The following is a 7,500-nucleotide window of genomic DNA, read 5'->3' as shown; positions in this document are numbered from 1 at the left end:
CAGTGCACACCACTCATGCTTGGTGATAAGTTACCCGGGTGACACGGAAACAGTCGCTGTGATCTGCAAAATGCAAACGTTCAGTTTACTGGAGGGTTACTGTGCCGTCTCAGATTTGTGTGAACCCTTGGACACGTCTGCCCTGTTTACTCACACTGAGACTGTTATATGCTTGACTCTGCTTAGCAGCTCCACCCATAAAGCGCATTAAATCACTCAGATGTGGTAGACTACTTAACTCCTGTAGCCAAAGGGAATGAACCATCAGTGGAGACTTCATCAAACTTGGATCAGGAAAAAAGAAAAAGAAGCTTTCTTCAGTGGAAGCTGTCTAACAGTGGAAAATAAGATGGGTTATGTCCCCAATCTCCCTCTATGTGTTTTCACCTAAGAAAATATTTCAGCTGCTATGCCACCTTTATCGTATTTTTTGCAGTTTGTGTTCCTGCTTCGTTTAATTCACTTTATTTCATTAAAAAAAGACATTACATGATTCAGTCAGATGACAAGACCAATTTTGGCTTCAGAAACTTTGAACACATTCACAATAGCCCTCCTCTGTGTATTAGCCTTTTTTTTATCTCTTTATTTTTTTAACATACTAAGTCTTCAGTTTAATATGACTTGGCAGCTTATTCCATTCAGGAGTTCAAGAGAACAAATGCACACATGTTTTATTAGAAATCCCACATCTGTAGATGATCAGCATTTTCTCTGCTATTGTATTCATAAAAAATTGTCATATTTGTAAAATAATTTGACATGAAACAAGTTTTTATTGATTGCCGTGTGGATTTGCACTCGCACAGCTTTATGCTGTGTGATTCTAGTGCTCTTGTACGTTTGCTGCGGTCACACTGGATGAGATACTTCACATCTTTATCAAACTCCATGACAGACTGTGCCATCTCACTTGTGCTGTAAGTCAGACTACATGCTAAATGATTTCTGGTGATAAACCCATGTAGCATGAAAATTACTGTGTTCTGCTTTTGTTATTCATGTGAGAATTATTTTTGCCCAATGGAGACATCAAAAAGGCATCTTCTCTTCTGCCACAATCCAACAAAATATACTTTGTCTTTGTTTTATTTGCAGTTGGTACCTGTGTAAATACAGGCCACTCCCTATTGGTAGTTTTTAGGTGTGCACTGATTTTGGATAAAATATTCTGACACCGCTAGAAGATAACAGGCTGTCTTTGGTCATAGAATCATTACATTTGCTGCCTTTACACATTCAAAGATCACAGATTTTAACTCACAACCAAATAATTCAGTCATGGTTTGTTATTGTCATCTGTGACTACAGAATCTTCATGATAATTGCAGTGTAACCTGGTTTAAGATTTGTGAAATCTGAGAATCAAGACGAGACCCAGAGATGCACAATATAATATAGCTTATTACGTTGTATATAGCTCATTATATGATGTGTAATGTAATGTATGTATGTAGGTCATTACATGATATATAATGCAACATGTCAGTGTTTGCATTTTTAATGACTTGATAATGATTTTAACAAAATATGCTGTAAAAATGCCACCCCAAGTTAGTCAAAAGTTTGTTTGGTTTTTTTATTCCAATTTCCCCATAAAGCATCTGTGAAAACCACAAAACACCCTAATTAATTTAAAAAAAAAATTTCTTTTGTTTTTTTAACAACGTGTTCAACCCATTTTGTTTACTCTGAAGAAAAGGTCATCTTTGGGGTGTTGATTTTGGTTGCTAATGACTATTGCTCCTGTGCGGTGGTTTTATATTTACAGCAGTAAACAGAAACAAGTGGGAGGAGTTATGGGTCAGACAGGATGCTTGCTTGCTCTGCCAACACATCTAGAAGGAAAACCAAACAGCTCATAAAACTGCATGGAAATTTGCCACAATGACAGATGCTTCACTATTTTGCAACTGATTTATACAGTGACAAGTATGCAGATATCAGTCTATATGTGGACTGGCATGAAAAATGCCTTTTTGTTTACAGTGTGCCCTTTTAGGGCAATATGTATATCAAGAAAACATTTGAGAACTGATGTATCTATAAGTATACATAAGTACCAAATAATGTAACTGTTGAAGAGGTATTTATCATTTTTCTGGCCATTTATCAATTTGAATGGACTCTGTATGTTTTTTTTGTTTTTTTTCCCAATGCAACTTATGTAACAGACAGCTATCTGAGGATTAGATGCCACAGATGACTTTTGCCTTCTCACTTTTTTTGAGCCTGGTACAGATGAGCTTAGAGTCCCACTCTGTAGCCGTCGTGTGAGCGGCACTTCTTAGAGGCTTCCTGCCTTTTTATCATTCAGTCCCGAGGGAGTTCTCCACTGTCTAACTAAGAAAGAGCTTTTATATATTTAGAGTGACTGAAGGAGAGGATCACATTCAAGGTCTTGGGGAAAGAGAGGATGGAATTTTAAATCGCATCCTTATTTAGTCAAGCTTGGAGCTTTTCATGTCAACAGCAACATCGGAACAACCACAAAACAGGTCAGGTTGAGTTAAGAGAAACACCTGGAAATAGAAGTGTTGTGAACTGCTGTCTTCCTGCTGTAGTAGGAAGGCCCACTTTCCTCTCTGGCTGGGGAAATGGTCTCCTTCAGTAACATCACTTCTGCTTCAAGCCTGTACATCTTTCATGGTCTTATAAAATTTATACATAAGTTCTCTGCCACTTATGTTTTAAATATACGAGGGGCTTCCTGTTCCGAGTTTGCTTTGTTTATTCCATACAAAATGTAAAAACATTGAATTTAAAAAAAAAGATAAAATATTTCAATATTTTTTTCATTATTACATGTTTTTCTGGTTCATGTAGATCCTGAGGAAGTTTTTCCCTGTTCAGCAGTGTAACTGAATGAGTGGCACCTCATTAACTCTCACATCAGCTGTTCCTCTGCAGTCTGCGGTTTCTCTCACTACACTATATCGGCTTTACAGTTCCACTCAGTTGTATCCAAAAGTTTTACAACCTCCATATAATACCTTACTCCTGACAACGTGCAAATCCACCATGTATTTAAGACATTGAAAGTCCTATAGAGGGTAACCAATCCACCCAGGCCCAGGGTGGGTCTCATCCTGGGGAAATCTGGGTGGGGGGCATGTCAGGAGGTGTCTTCCTCTAATCCCATCCTGTCCTCCAGTCAATGGACCTATTAAAAAGTGCAGACATTTTAGGATGACGCCCCTGTGTGAGAGCCAGAGTGCTCTGCTAGCTACATCCAGTATGGGCCTTCATATTGTGGTTTCAGGGTAAGGGAGGGTTTAAGCCAAGACATTGTCCTGCATGACACATCAAAGTAAGCCCTGTAGAAATCAACCATCACTCATGAAAACAAGCAATTTAGCAATGTTGCACACTCTAGCCTCTGACTCTGAACTAATCCCCACACTCAAAAAGTCGTTGATAAAAGCAAGTAATTCATTTAGGCTTGACATTTTTGAATTCATCAAAAATAATCCTGTATATCCAACCTCATGCTCCGTAAGGTGTTACTGGTCACTTACTGGGGGGGGATAGAATATGCTAAAATAAAATGAATATTCAGAGACTTTGCTTATAAAGATTGGTATGAACATAATAAAGGTCTAAATGAAAACTCCAGAAAATACATGCAGGGCAAAGATATGTCTGATCAATTAAAAGGCTAAAATGTCCACAAATTAGCCATATATGTCTACCCAATGTTGCCATGTTGAATGTTAAAATATATTGAAAGAAGGGAAGCTCACAGCATACTGAAGGGACACAGAGCAACAGAGAAAGGCTGTTAACCTTAGTTCACATGTCCCCTAGGTTAACTATTTTACTGACAACACCAGACTGCAGTCACACAGTTTCTATTATTGGTTTCACCAGCGTTTACTGTTCAAGGTGCCATTATGGGTGCCTATTATAGATATTTTCATTACAGTTATATTGTTGCAAAACAGCCATGTCAGTAAAGAGAGAAAAAAGGGAGAAAGTGATAGGGATGGAGGGAAAGAGCTCTGGAGAAATACATAGTGATAAAGTGAGAGAAAAGAAATATAGTGATTGAGAAAGCAAAAGAGAGAGAGAGGGACAAAGAGTGAGAGAGTTGAGAGAGAGAGATGGAGATTTTAACACAGGACACCTAGATAACCTTCCAGGCTCATGTAATAGGTTTTAAGGACCTGCGTGCTTTCCATATTTCTTAGCGGTCGGAAATTCACACTGCATGGGGTGATCTTTGCTCAGCCTACTGTGTGTGTGTGTGTGTGTGTGTGTGTGTGTGTGCACGTGTATTTGTACTTGTATATGTGTGTATATGCACTCTGTGTGGGCATGTGTGTGTATTTGTGTGTGTGTCAACTCTGTGTGTGTTCATATGTATGTGTATGTGTATGTGTGTGTTCATTTGTGTGTGTGGAGGGGGTTATCCTAGTTTGGCTGCTGTGGCACTCTGTTGACAGTAAAGGTCGGTCATGTAGAGCACATTAAACTTAGACCTTTGGGGAGAAGAAGTACAGGGACAAATACAGAGGACCCCCCCCCACACACACACACACACACACACATCACTGGCAGGGTACATATTCCACTGTCTCTATCTTCTCTCTCTCTCCACCCAGACAGCAGAGGATGTGAGGAGCATAATGGCTGTGCTGCCTGCACTTGCTCAGTGATTAAACAGGAGCTGTGTTATTACACTGTGACAGTGGAGAGTGTGACTCCTGTTCATGCTCCTGTGGTAGCACTATGGCTGTCTCTCGCTTTGTCTGTCTCTCTCTGTATGTCTCTCTCTCTGTGTCTCTTTTTCTTTTGCCTTTTTTTCTCATTCTCCCTCCATCCTTCTGCACTTCTCCCTCCCATCCTCTCATCCTCCGTTTTTGTCTCTATGTCTGTTCTTGTCTCTCTGTCTCTTCTTCTTTCTGTCTTTCAGTCTTGCTTTCCTGATTTTCTTTATCCTCGTGTTGTTCAGATCTGTGATCTGGGCTTAATGAGGGTTTTACATTCTTTTAAGAGGATTTGGGTATAGAGTTGGGACGTAAGCTGTGTGTGAGACACTTTGTGTGTTTTTGTATGTATGACAGAGAGCATTCGAATGTGTGCTGATGAATTGTGCAGGATATTGGTTGTCACACGAGGTTGATGGGGTCATGCAGTTGATGTATAGCGAAATCCAGACAGCTGCCTGATTGAATGTCCTCATACAATGAAAATATTGTGGTGGACCAGCTCCATTCTAAGACACTAATAGATTTAATCCTTCTACTCTGGTCAGAAAATATATTATTTGTGTGTGTGTGTTTGTGTGTGTGTACAGACAGGCTGGTTTGACAAGTTTCTGTCAGCATGGCATTGAATTCACCTAGCTAATAGCTAATCAGACTGTGCTTTCGGATATATAAATATAATAGACAAATATAGTCTTCTATCTCAGGCAATTCTTTTTGTATAGCCTTCTTTTTGCATAAAACGCTGTTCCACAGCAGTGCATATAAAATTCAAAAGCCATTTTTTGTTAAACTGCTTTGTTCATTTTAATTGTGTGTTTAAGAGACACACAGAATGATTAAAAATATTTTGTGTCTGACATTTCTCTAAAAAGTAATAGAAAACAATCAAGAAATAATGAAAGTATTGATTCAAAAGAGATCGGAGAGTATGAAACTATGGTAGGAGTTGACTTTCTCTCTCTCTGTTTGTGTGTGTGTATGTGTGTGTGTGTGCGTGTGTGTTCATTTTGATGGACGTTCAGATAATTGTAGCCCAAAGTGCTCTGTTCTCAATATGACTACACTTTAGTTTGGTCTGCATTCACTTTTACTCTGAAGGATTCACACAGATGTCCTATATGTACCTAGTCACATTAGGTAGTCCTGGCACCCTAGTCTTGGCACACAACCTCTGTGATTTTAATTCTACGACAGTGCACCTATGGCCATATTTGCAAAAGGTCTCCAGGACAGCAGTTCCATTTTTAGATCAGATTTGCTTTTTATCACCCGGTGACAGAGGCCTGGAAAAAAGTGGGATATGTGGTCTGAGACCAGAGCCGCCAGTGACAGGGAAAAGTAGCCAATTGCACTCTAATGCTGTCTCTGGTCCTTTGGCTGGATCACAGATGGAGGACTGCAAGTGTTTGTGGCTTTACCTGTGAAGGCTTGTGCTGCCTTTGCAAGTGTAAGTCTGGCGTGTACTGTTGCTGCCACTCAGGGTGTAGCTGACGTGCACTGTTGCTACATCTATGGCGTGTAGCTGGGGAATACTGTTGCTGCACAGTATTATACTCTTCTACAATACACACATACACATGCACATACACCCAAACATACTCACAAACACACACACACACACACACACACACATACACACAGACAGACAAAAGGAGAGAGTGATATCCGGATTGAGAGAGTAATGAGACTAAGGAGAGAGAGAGAGAGAGAGAGAGAGAGAGAGAGAGAGAGAATTGGTACATAAATATTGGATTTAAGTGATAAATTGAATTTTCACAAAATGTTATGTGAATCAGGCTGCATCTCCATCAGCTCTGTTCAGTAAAATAAACATGTCCCTGATCATACATCATATCCATAAAAACCACACTCCCCACAGGAAGTATAGGCAGAGCACATAGCCAAGTTAATAATATTGAGCAAGGTCTCTTGTTTCAGCTAATGACCACATTTCTCATAGTAAGTGCAGAGGCCAATATGTTGGCACTGTAGAAAGCCATTCAATGACTGCAGTGCACTTCCATGTGGCAGCAGCGGGATGCCATCATGCACAGTGATGCTGGGAAGATGTGGTGGAGAAACAGATTACTGAACATTTTTAGCCACACTATCCCAGAATGTCCCATTCCCCCTGTGAAATGATGTATTTGAGACCGAGGAATGTTCTCCTCCTCAGTCTACCTGTATCCTGTAAAGTATGGGAATATATTCAGCATTTGACATTTAGTGCATAAATACACTGGATGGAAACACACAAAGACAGAGAGAGAGAGTAAGACAGAGAGAGAGAGGTTATACTTTGCAGTATGCGTTATCTTCATGCATCTCCATGCAGTGGAAATCACAGGCTTGGTTTGAACTACAAAGGGCTGTCAGATGAGCTGCATTAATTCTTTATCTAGCCTTTGTGCACCCTGGGTTCTGTATCTTCCTTGAACTCAACTCTCAAGCAGATGGGCTTGGGGAAAAGAGAGCCATACAGAGACCATACAGAGACTGACAGAGACGCCAGAGCAACATGGAGACAGATTCAAAAGATAGCTCAGGAAAGCCTGCACGTGATACAGCATTATCATAAACTGTGCGTAGTTTCAGGAGTCAGCATCTTCCCAATATATTTACACACACAAATGCATACACACACTCAAAGACACACACACACACACACACACACACACATAGACACACACACACACACACACACAAACCCCACATGCGGACTCTTATTTTGGTCTCCATGTTGGACATACAAAAGTGATGGCTCCTCTCTTGGGTGTTGCAAATGAGC

General features: G+C 40.1%; 1 protein-coding gene across 1 annotated transcript in view; it reads left to right on the top strand.

The window, feature by feature from the left end:
- Positions 1–7,500, top strand: part of elfn2b (extracellular leucine-rich repeat and fibronectin type III domain containing 2b) — a 54,835-nt gene that overhangs the window by 18,522 nt on the left and 28,813 nt on the right. The window lies entirely within an intron of this gene.

This window comes from Electrophorus electricus, chromosome 3 (genome assembly GCF_041902795.1).
Source record: "Electrophorus electricus isolate QZ-2024a chromosome 3, ASM4190279v1, whole genome shotgun sequence".
Classification (NCBI taxonomy): Eukaryota; Metazoa; Chordata; class Actinopteri; order Gymnotiformes; family Gymnotidae; genus Electrophorus; species Electrophorus electricus.
This window is presented reverse-complemented; position numbering and strand designations above follow the sequence as displayed.